The 12,165-nt window shown below is 35.4% G+C and overlaps 1 pseudogene; it reads left to right on the forward strand.

Annotated features, from left to right (window-relative positions):
• Positions 1-10,986: 10,986 nt before the first annotated feature.
• Positions 10,987-12,165, forward strand: part of LOC100069308 (ATP-dependent Clp protease proteolytic subunit, mitochondrial pseudogene) — a 60,567-nt pseudogene continuing 59,388 nt past the window's right edge.

Below are 12,165 nucleotides of genomic sequence, written 5' to 3' on the forward strand. Positions count from 1 at the left end.
TAGCATTCCGGCCCTTTGCTTCTCCAGCTTTTACCAGATCTCCTCTTTACTTTTTCAAGGTTGTCCTTGAAGCTATTGCTGTTTGGTTACCCTTTGTCCTTGCCTTCCCCTGGTTTGTGTCCAGCTGTTCTAATCAACTATTGTCCTATTGACATACAGCAGTTTCAGGCCATTACTAGACTCAGAGGCAACAGCCCTTCATTCATTTCTGTGCCAGCTCTCCTTTGAGGTCCCTTATTAGTGACTTTTCTTTGGTCATGTGACTCTATTTTATGTTCTTGGCTCCCCCCACAGTAGTGTAAGATCCAGTTATTGTAATACATTTCTTATCTCATAGCACTCATATTGGGTCTGTTTCCATGGTTGACTCTAATATAAGTACCTTCTTATTTTATCTTCCAAGTCTCTCAATCTCATTTGCATATCTGTCCTTTTATCTCATGTGATGCATGCTGTATAATTTTCTCAGCTCTATCTTGGAGTTCACTAATTCTGTATTTGCTGTTAGATAATCCCCAATTTTATATTTTCTTCATCTTTTTTTTACTTTTTAGTTTCAGAAATTGCTTTGTTCTTCCTCCAAGTTGTCTTTTCTTATATTTTGTTTTCTTTTCCTTGTTTTATGTTCCTTCTTGTTAGGCTTTTAATAATTTTACATGTACTATCGTATAATTTCTTTCAGGTGGTCAACTATTTTCTGAAGATTTCTGGAGGATCTTTATCTGCTCTTTATTGTGTCAATTCACCCTGCTTTGTGGTAAAATCTTGTGAATTTTGTAATTTTGAAATATGAATCTTCTTCATGAGTCTTTTTCATGGGAAATTGTGTTTGACTTGGGATAAGATTATGTTCTTTTGCAGTGTGGTTTTTATTTTTTTGTCAAGCACTCCATTGGTTTCACACATAAAGAGGATCATTTTATATTAATTTTTTGCTTTTAATTTCCAGAATGTGAAAGTAGTCTAAAATCTAACCCCATACTCTGTGAAGGGAGTGCTTCTACTCAGGGGAGACTACTCCCCCTAAACTCAATATGCACCTTGATGCGGGTAAGCAATTTCATTATCTCTCCCGACTTCTGGGGGAATTTTTATTGGCACATACTGACTAGCATCATCACTAACTTTTATCATCAATACAAATTATCTTACATATTTTACTAGGGGAATTTGAATAAGTCATTACTTTTGTCAATCATGGACTAAATTCAATAATGGGAAGCAAAATATTTTTAGTATTAGATACTAGCTGATTCTATATGATTTAACTATTAGTCTATGTTAAATTTAGCTCTTACCATAAACACTAAAATTTTATAAAGTTTAAGACCTGTTGGCATTTTGATACGGATACTGTTACATTTTAATGTATTTTATTTATTATTCTTTGATATGTTTTTAGCTAAAACATGAATCCATTTGTACTTGAGCTTAGTGTTAGTCTTGATAAATTACTTAGTATTTCTGAGAAATTGCCACTTGAGAATAACAAATAATAAATAAATAATAAATAATAAATCCAAATATGGAAAACTAATTGATTTGAGGCTTAAATGCTAATGAAAAAGTTTACAACTGCATAATTATATTGAACGAAACAGAGACTTCATAAACCAAAAACATTTTAACTCAATGAGAAAGCTTAATTTAAAATGAATTTGCTCATTCTTTTTTTCAAAAAATGTACTGATTACTTAATAATTAATATATGTCAGGCAGAGTGTTGGATGCTTGGAATTCACTGGTGAACAAAATCTCTCTCTTACTCTTATGACTCACACTAGTGGAAAAGCTAGGCACTAATAGTGTAATGACAGAAAAAATGTAAAATTACAGCTGAGTGATAAATTGGCAATGAAATAAACACAGGAGCTATGGGAGTGTATGATAGGAAGGTACGACCTAAACTGTGGGGTCATGGAGAACTTCTCTGAAGAGGTGATGCTGCAGGTGATATTTAAAAGTGTTAACTAGGAGAAAAAGGGAGGCAATGGGAGGGTGAAATTCTGGAAGATGGAATATCATGTGCAATTGATGCATCTTTAGTTTTAGGGAATTAAAAAAAAAAGGGCAATGTAGCTAAAGCCTGCTGAGAGTAAAGAGACTATGATGCATGATGAGATTGGAAATAGGTGGGGATGTACCATGCAGGTTTTTGAGACTATACTGAGAGTAACAGTGTTTAACCATTAGATTAAAGGAGCTGTTAGGAGCGATAGAAAGTTTTATGGGTGGGAGTGAGGGAGGGAAATTTTAAGAAAGTCTACTTTATATTGACTAATCTTTTCACCTGCAGTGTGTAATCTCCTATTAATCCTATCTCAAATATTTTTATTTCAGATATTGTATTTTTCATATCTAAGTGTTCAGTTTGGATCTTTTAAAAAAAACCATCCTTCTGGGGCTGGCCCCGTGGCCGAGTGCTTAAGTTTGTGGGCTCTGCTTCAGCGGACCAGGGTTCAGATCCTGGGCGCGGACATAGGCCATTAGGCCATGTTGAGACGGTGTCCCACATGCCACAACTAGAAGGGCCCACAACTAAAATATACAGCTATGTACTGGAGGAATTTGGGGAGAAAAAAGCAGGGGAAAAAAAAGGAAGATTGGCAACAGTTGTTAGCTCAGGTGCCAACCTTTAAAAAAAAAAAATCTTTCATGTTCTTCCTTATCATCCTCATTCTTTCCTCTACCTTTTTGATCGTATCGAGTATTTACAATAGCTTTTTTTACTTCATCATCTTCTAGACATACTACTTGTATTGTTTCTGAGTATTTTCATTGATTGATTTTTTTCTCCTCGTTAGTGGCCTTATTTCTACTTTTTACATGCCTAGTGATTTTTATTGAATACCAGACTGTGGATTTTACTTTGTTGGTCGCTGGAACTTTTGCATTCCTTTATAAATTTGGATTCTTTTCTGGGACACAGTTACATTACTTAGAAACAATGTTATGATCCCTTGAAGACTTGGGTTTAATCATTGTTAGGCAGATCCAGGACAACATTTAGTCTAGGATTAGTCTGGCCCCACTTTTGAGGCAATAGTCTTCTGTGGACTCAACTTAATGCCTGTGTGTTAGGAGATTTTTCCACTCTGGCTCATGTGAACAGGAACCTGGTCTTTTGCAATTTCTGGATTTTTTTCTGCCTGATCATCTGGTGGTCTTTCTGTGGGCTTGTGAGTTTCATCTTTGGAAATTCTTTTCAGATAGTAAATGTGGGCAATCATATGACTCATTTATTTGTTTCACTTTCCCTCCAGGATCATTGTCTTGCTCTATCTAGTGAAAAGTGAGGTTTCATACGTCTGATGATTTTTTTTTAGTTGTTTAAAGTGGGACGGTAAATTCAATTCCTCTTACCCCATCACAGCCTGAAGAAGTAGCAAGTAGATTTTAGATATTAAATCTTGCTACTATATATACCTAGGCAATTTTAAAATTTGTTTCTTTTCTACTTCCTCTAATAGAATGTAATCTTCATGAGGGCAGGGACTTTGTACTGCCGTATCCCTAGAAACTTTAATAAAGTTTAGCATATAGTAGGTTCTCAGTGAGTAAAATTGAATCTATTTTTCATGTGAGTTACAAATACATATGGACATTTATTTTTGTTTTATACAAAATTTTAAACTTTCAGCCAAATGAATATTTCCACTGATTTCGCTTTTCAAATTTATTCTGCACTGAAGCTACATCATTCAAAATATATAAATTATAAGAAGTTGTCAGATTAGTTAATTCCAAAATATTATCTCAAATAACTTTCACTTGAGTGTCCTTATCCTCTTCATATTTCTCAAAAAATTCAATAAAATTTTGCCTACTGAGCTATAGTTACAGGTATATCAAATTAACCATGCTCATGAACTTTGATATCTGTTTCTCTGAGTGGAGACTGGGAATTTTTGCTGTCTTTGATTTTCTGTTCTTAGTTTCATTGACATGGCTAAAACTGCCTGGCTTAAACATGTCTCAATTTGGTATTACTGCTTCACTTCAATAGCTGAATTCATACATATCCACATGAAATAACATGCAGAGTGAAATCTGTGTTTCTCATTGTTCTAGGAAATTGCCATATGAGAAAAGCTATTTTTATTGTTGATTAGAATACTGGAGTTAAGTAGAAGATTTAAAAATTAGAGGAATGCTTCCTTTTATATGGATTGTGGAGGGGAAGAAAAACAACCAAATCAAATCTCCTTAGGAAGTAATTATGTCATTCACTAGGGAAAATAGCCTGATAAAGAATTTTATGATCAGTAACGTATTCTCGTGAATGAATATATTTGTATATTTTTTGTGGTAATTGAATGAGATCCTCTTGTATTTCACTGAATATATTCTTGCTAGTACATGTTTTTTTTCTGACAAGGGAAAAATGACCAAATTTGACATTAGACAATGGGAATTTTGCCATGATCTTCAAATATTTCATTTCTGATATAGACAAAATAAGAAAATATCTATGACCTCTTTTTGAAATTTTAATGAATAATAATCATTCTTAAAACTTTGAGAAAGTGCATTATTTTGGCCCTCCTGGTAATAGTGCAAAATCTTTCTTCCCTCTTTAGAGGTTAATAATTGGAATATTTTTTTCTAGGCTTATTAATGCCTGCATAGACTAACTCCAAGTCAAGAAAGAAAATAAGTAATTCTATATCATCACAGATAAATCCAGGTTTCATGAAAGTCACATAAAATAAGTTCATGGATAAAGAGGGATGATTTGTTCAAGGTTACTGAGTTAAGGGCAATATAAAAGTATTTACTACATACTTTAAGTTCTTTATTATGTTTTAAACTATGTGTATTCTCTTGAATTGAGAAAAATTCTTATTGGGACTTAAAGACATGTCAAATAGTCAACATTAAAAATGCAAATACTGACATATACCACACCTAGAAACATCATGTCATTGAGTTTGGGCCCAATATAGGTTAAAAACAAATTTATATACTTTCTAAGTGACCATATAGTTTCACATGGTAAACTATTTGATCCTTTTCTTGCCAATTTGAAAATTTGGATTTGGACGTATAAGTAACAATGGTGCCAAAATTATTGATACCTGTTTCCTATTAAACTGTATACTTCTTGATAAAAAAACTGATAGACACTTCTGTGTTTTACTGTAAGAATATCATATGCCTTCTTAAAGCATAAATATTCAAGCGTTTTAATTATCAAATATTCATAGTATGAAATAGAATGTGAATGATGTCTTACTCTACATGACAAACATTTTTGGATGATACATTTTTTAGTAATAAATCTAAACCACAAACAATAAATTAAGGCATCCTTCTGAGAAATACATTTTTAAAGTAATAATTCTGTCAAAAGCGTACAATTCTTTTGACCTGAGGTTATGCTTCCATTGCAGCAACTTTTCAATTGAAGACATAATTTTTAGCATAAGCGTTTAAAGTAAAGCACATAGACCTCCTTTTTAAAACAAAATATTTTCAGCATTCAGAATAACATATAAAATAATGTATCCTCCACAAAGTTTTGTTGAATATTAACTTCAGATTTCATGTGTATATATTCATAAACTCATATAGCATGCTTTTGAGATTTTTAACTTTTATCTGAACACTGTCATGTCATATATCTTTTTTGGAACTTGCTTTGTTTTCTTTACGTGTTTTTAGAATATGTAATGTTAGTATATGCCATTCCATGTCATTCATTGAAACTTCAGGATAGTAACACTATAGGTTACTTTTCTCTGACCTTGAACTTCATATAACTGGAATCATACAGTATGCACTATTCTGTGTCTAGCTTCTTCCACTCAACTTTCTGTTTGTGAGATTCATCCACATTGTTGCGAGTAGCTGTAGTTTTTATTGATATGACAGCTTTGGAGTCAGGCAATGACTGAGGGTGTATTTGTATGGAGATTTGGGGACTCCCTTCTATGCAGCCTCCTTATGTTCGGTCCTTTGCCCCTCACTTTTCAGCTGCTTTGCCTCCCAGGTCTCTGGTCTCTGACTTCCCTGCCCAATGAGACCACAGCTTCTTCTTGGGTTCTAGACTCCTGCAAGAAGAGCTTAGAAATGGCCTCAAGACAGGATTTATGTGGATTTTACCTCCTATACTTCTCCTTTCTCAAGAATAGTCTTTTAGATACTTCTTTCATTTTACCAATTCCTTTAGACAATTTTCTTTTATTTTGTCCCACTTTAATAACTGCTTTTGCAAGAAAGTTATTCTGATACCAGCTGTTCTATCATGCCTCAATTACAGAAAATCCTTTCTGTATAGGTTTAGGATATACTGTAGGTAAATTTATTTATCTTTTCCTTTCACATTTTTTGTGTCTTTTTAAGGAAATTTAATCTAACTATGCAGTCACAAAGACATTTTACTATTTTTTCTCGTATGATTTTTTAAAAATTTTGCTTTTTGATTTCAAATCTATGATTGACCTGGAATTGATTTTTGTATATGTTTTCTATGTGGATGCTTTTTTTTTCATGTAGCTAAACAATTGTTTAAGCAAACTTTTTTTTTTTTTTTTGAGGACGATTAGCCCTGAGCTAACATCTGCTGCCAATCTTCCTCTTTTTGCTGAGGAAGACTGGCCCTGAGCTAACATCCGTGCCCATCTTCCTCTACTTTATACGTGGGACACCTGCCACAACATGGCTTGCAAGCGGTGCCATGTCCACACCTGGGATCCAAATCGGCGAACCCTGGGCCATGGAAGTGGAATGGGCGAATTTAACTGCTGTGCTACTGGGCGGCCCCTGTTTAAGCAAACTTTTATTACATAATGCAGAGAACTATTTATATAATTGTGCTTAAATACAAATAGGAAATATGATATATTTAATAGAGTAAGTCTTTATAAATATTCATTTACATTACATTTGTTGAGATGCTTATTATGCCAGTCATCGTGCAGACTACGATAGAGAATGCAATTTTGCATTTTGTGGATGAATTGTGCTAATTGGGAACACTCAAATTCTAAAGCAAAGCCATATGGCTGAGGTTCACCTCCTCAAAGACATTCTTAATTAATCAAAAAGTCACTTTGGCTGTATTTGCACAATGCCTCTGTATTAGGATTCTCCAGAGAAGCAGAACCAATAGGGAGATCTATTCCATCTCTATCTAATTATCTATCTACCTAGAGAAAGAGAGAGAGATGTATTACAAGGAATTGGACCATGTGATAATGGAGATGGGACAAGTCCCAAGGTCTGCAGAGTAAGTCAGCAAGCTGGAGACCCAGGATAGCCAGTGTTTTAGTTCCAGTGCAAGTCCACAGGCCTGAGACCCAGGAAAGCAGTGGGGTAGCTCCCATCTGAAGCTTGGCAGGCTCAAGACCTAAGAAGAGTTGATGTCTTAGTTTGAGTCCGAAGGTAAGAAAAAAGCCAACGTCTCAGTTTGAATGCAGGTAGGCAGGAAAGAATTTTTCCTTATTCAGGGGATGATCAGTCTTTTTGTTCTCTTCAGGACTTTGATGATTGGATGAGGCCCACCCACATCAGGGAGGGTAATCTGCTTTACTCAGTTTGCCAATTTAACTGTTAATCTCATTCAAAAACACCTTCACAGAAATACCCAGAATACTGTTTGACCAAATATCTGGATACCCCGTGAAGCAGTCAAGTTGATGCATAAAAGTAACCATCTCAGCCTCCAAGTAAAGGTGGGTGGTAACCATCAGTCATGGTAATTTGTTTCCTGCCCATTTTTATTTGCCATAATAAGCAGCAAAGAATCATTACATAAGTGCCATTAATTCATCTGAAAACATTTTTTGAGCCCCATTAGGTCCCAAGCTTTGTGATAGATACTGGAAAGTCACAAAATACTCTGTGATATTAAAGAGACAGTCATGGGATATGATTAGCTATGACTAGGCCAGGAAGGAACTTTCAAGCAGAGGGAATGGCCTGCCAACATCTCTCAGGTAGGCGAAGAGTTTGATCATTCAAGAAACAAAAAGAAAACCAACATGGTGAGTCATAGTATAGATCAAGTAAAGATCTGGGTCCACATTCTAAGGAAAGTGAGAAGAGATTGACAGCTTTGAAGCAAGAGAGTAACCCCTACAATTTTCATTTTTGAAAGATCCTTCTGTCCTCTATGTGGAAAATAGATGAGATAGAAATAGGGTCAAAATTGGAGGACTCAAGTAGAGTTAGAAAAGACTTTGGTGTTCTGGACAACAGCAGAGATATAGGGAACTGAATACATATACAAACAGAGAAAGAATTAATAACAATTGATTTGATTTAGTGTAAGCGAAAGAAAGGTGGCAATAATGATTCTTATGCTTTTGATCTAAGGAATTGTTCAAGGAATTCTAAGGAATTACCATTTGCTGAGGTGTAGAACCCTACAGTAGAAACAGGTAAGAATAAGAGAGCTCAAGAAGGTGATATAATGAAAAAGTTCCAATTCGCTGTGAGACATCCAAGTATAAGCTCCTTGGGGTGGATCGAAATATATAAATCTAATACTCAGTAGAGTGGTTTTGGCTCTGTACTTATATATATGGGTGAGTAATATTCAATGTTATGGGAATAAATGAGATAACCCAGGAAGAGAGTGTATAGTTCAATGAGAAGGGTAGATGGACTGAGCACTCACAAATATCAATATGTTATTTCAGATAAGGTCAGATAAACTCTATACGAGCTGAGAAGAAGCCATCAGATAAATCATAGGAAAACCACCTGAATGTGGAGCAAAAAAGGCAAAATGAAGAGAGTGTTTGTAGCAGGAGGGAAAAATAATAATGATGATGATAATTGCAACAAATTAGCTAAAATGTATTATTTTCTATGTTACAGGTACTTTGTTATGAACTTTATAGGTATTACCTGATTTAATCCTCACAAAATCATGTGTGATTGGTTTTATTATTGTCACTATTTTAGATATGGTGTGAGCTTCAAGAAGTTAAGCACCTTACCCAAAGTCAACAGGAAGTCTGACTTTGCAATGCTAATAGTTATGTACTCAACTATGCTAACTCTCAAATGTGAGGAATGGTCATATTATGTAGAAACTTTTCATTTGTTACTGACAAAGACAAAAATCTAAGAAAATAGGAGATTCACTTGGAAATATGTATATTATAGTTTTAATTATGGTGGTATCTAGGGCCTTAAAAAAACAATACAAAGCAAAAAATAGAATCCTATCCCTTTCTGTCTTTTCTTCCACTCTCCATGGCAGTGACACACAAAGTAATAAGCAAGTTTACAGACAGAGACAAAAGTCAGAAGACAAGTTAATGAAGATTTCAACCCAAATAAAGAAGTAAACTGAGGCAAACTCAAATTACCTGAAATTGAGTTTCTTCAGGAATAGCAGAGGAATTGCAATTCAGGAAACATATGCTATAGCAAGCTTCAGGCAAGTCTCTTTAGAATTTGGGGCGGGCTGTATTTTTGGGCAAGAAGCACAAAGAGTGTGGAGTCCATCCAGAGTCCAAGCAGTAAGTTCATTGGCTTGAGGATGGTGAGAGATTCTTGGTGGGTGTTCATTGGTCAGGAGGTAAGTCTTGGTCTTCTGCAAGTCAAGTGTTTACGGGAAATCAGTCTTTCAGTTCCTAAATTCTATTCTTCTGAGAGCACATGCATGAAATTCTCCATTTCATATCCTCCAGTTCCATTTTAGACTGAAATCCTTTTACAAAGGTCTTATTGAAGCATTTGCCCTCTATTATTTGCTCCATTCTCTAGGTTTACATTCTCTTTTCCTTAAGTCTGTGGAAAAGGAATTGCCTCCTGCCTGACCACTAAATCAAAGTTCTTGGAATTAGTGCTGATGTCACTCAGTTTATGTGTCAACCCAAAAACCAATTACTGATGCCAAGGATATTATAATTATATACTCTGATTAGTCAGGTCCTGGCTACATGTCTTCCTTGAGAATTGAGTTACCCCCCATTCAGCTCCATATAGACTAAGAAAGGCAGAGGGTGTTATCACCTAGAATACATGGTAAATTGTCAACTATCCTGTGTCTGAAACTTCAAGTCAGATGGAAATGGAAATGTGTCTATCAAATTTAGCATCAGTGAGTTTACTCTTGTTCTTAGAGCACTTTTAGTGAAGCAGTAAATGTGGAAGATAGACTGTAGGGGGATGAAGTATTAATGGAAGGTGAAGGAGATGGATGTGTAGACAAAGAAAAATGTATGTTTGACTGAAGCAGAGGAGAGAAATCAAACATCCCTTTGTATTTGTTGAACACTTTTGTATGGAAATCAATGGCCAATAATGAAGACATAATGATCTGATACCTTGCTGATCATCTCAAAACTCAAAATAAAATGCCCTGAAACTCTAATTTGAACAATAAACACACTTCTCTTACAACCACACACACACCAAACACACAATTTTAGCATAAATCATTCTAATTGTTTAATTAAAATATGCCCTTGGATGGCTCTTGTCATTTTCATTTTTAGTTTCTTTTATATACTAATATATTTTACTCATTTCATCCCTTAGCTTATCACACGTGCCCAGTATTTCCCCATCTTCATTCCATCCTCTGTAGTAGAAGAGCCTTACAGTTGGCCTTTTTGATTGTAACGCAGGTACGTGACATTAAGCTTTTGATTGTTGAGCCATTCACTTCAAAGACAGCTACCTCTAAAAACTTATTGCCAGCTACATGACTAGATAAACAGTCAGGCCACCCCACTCCTGAAGTTGCCCTTTGTTTTAGAGATCTCTGTGTGACTTAGATAACTGGCCATTTGATGGCTTATTTTGCCCTTCCCATGCTTTAATTTCCTCTTTTATGTCTTACACCAATAAAGAGCAAACCCTTGAAATGCTAAGCACGCCACCCTCCACTCAATAAAGGCAGAAGCCCAGGTCCCTGTGCTCTCTCTCTTGCTACCTGTGACCTTGCTATGTGGCCCCAGCATGGCATGTACCCACCAGGCTTTGTAAGTATTAAGGCTTGTGTTTTTTTTTCAAAATTCCTTGATGGTTGTTGTAGAGGTGTGTCTTGCAATCATAATAGGAACCACAAGGGCCCATCCAGTCACAGCTTTGGCTCGAAAAGGAGACGTGCCTTTGGGGGCTCCTGGTGGGCACAGGTGAGTGCTTCCTGGCATTTCTAGCCTATAGCATCACTATTGACAGGCAGAGACTGGCACAAAACAATCCTCCCACCACCTGGTTAATATTTGTTATTCTAGAATCTCTCTTCACTGTCATCTTGATATTTCCAACATGTGTCTCACTTGTTGGAGTCCCTATTTAGTTGGTTCCATGTCCTCTTGATTTTGGCTATTGAATCACTTTAAGAGCAAATCCTCCAGAACCTTCTTTCAGGTGAGTACATGGGAAAGATAATTTTTTCAGACTTTGCTTGTCTAAAAATCTCTTTATTCTACTCTTACACTTTATTTATAGTTTGGCTGACAATGAAATTCAAGATTGAAAATAATTTTCCTTCAGTTTTTGAAAGTTTTACTCTAGGATCTTATAGCTTCTTGGAAGCCTGAAGCCTTGTTGCCTTTTTGAATGTTGATCCCTTGCACGTGAACATGAGTTTTCTTTCCCCCTTAATTTTTGCAATTTAATGAAACTTCTCTTGATCTTCCATGTTCTAAAGTTTCGCATAATATGCCTCAGTATAGGTCTATTTTTATCCACACTGCTGGACACTCTGTTGGCCACTTCAATCTAGAAGGTTATCTCTCAGTTATATTAAATTTTATTGAATAACTTCTTTGATAATCTCCTTGTCCTTCAATTATTTTTGCATTCCTCACTCATTCTTAATCAAAATAATATTTTTTTCCAAAATATTTTGGCCAAACCAGCAATAGGAAGTAGGCCAAATAGTTTCATTTTCATATAACTTTGAGATTCTTACTGCAGTGAAAGAGATGAGTGATGTTTGTTCTTAGTGCAAAACAAGCAGGCATCTCTACTACCCTACGCCCTTCCTTCCCTTACAAAGGTGGGAATGGAGTAAGATATCAATCAGAAACTCTGCGGGTATTCTACAAACAACACTAAAAATATCCCGGAACAAGTGATAAGATAGTTAGGAAAATAAGATAACCTTTTATAGTGAATTTGTTGTCAGTCGGTAGACTCTGGGAGTTATATAGAAGGAACACTGGCTCTCAGCAAATATAAAAAAAGAAAATC

Source organism: Equus caballus, chromosome 2 (assembly GCF_041296265.1).
Source record: "Equus caballus isolate H_3958 breed thoroughbred chromosome 2, TB-T2T, whole genome shotgun sequence".
NCBI classification, from domain to species: Eukaryota; Metazoa; Chordata; class Mammalia; order Perissodactyla; family Equidae; genus Equus; species Equus caballus.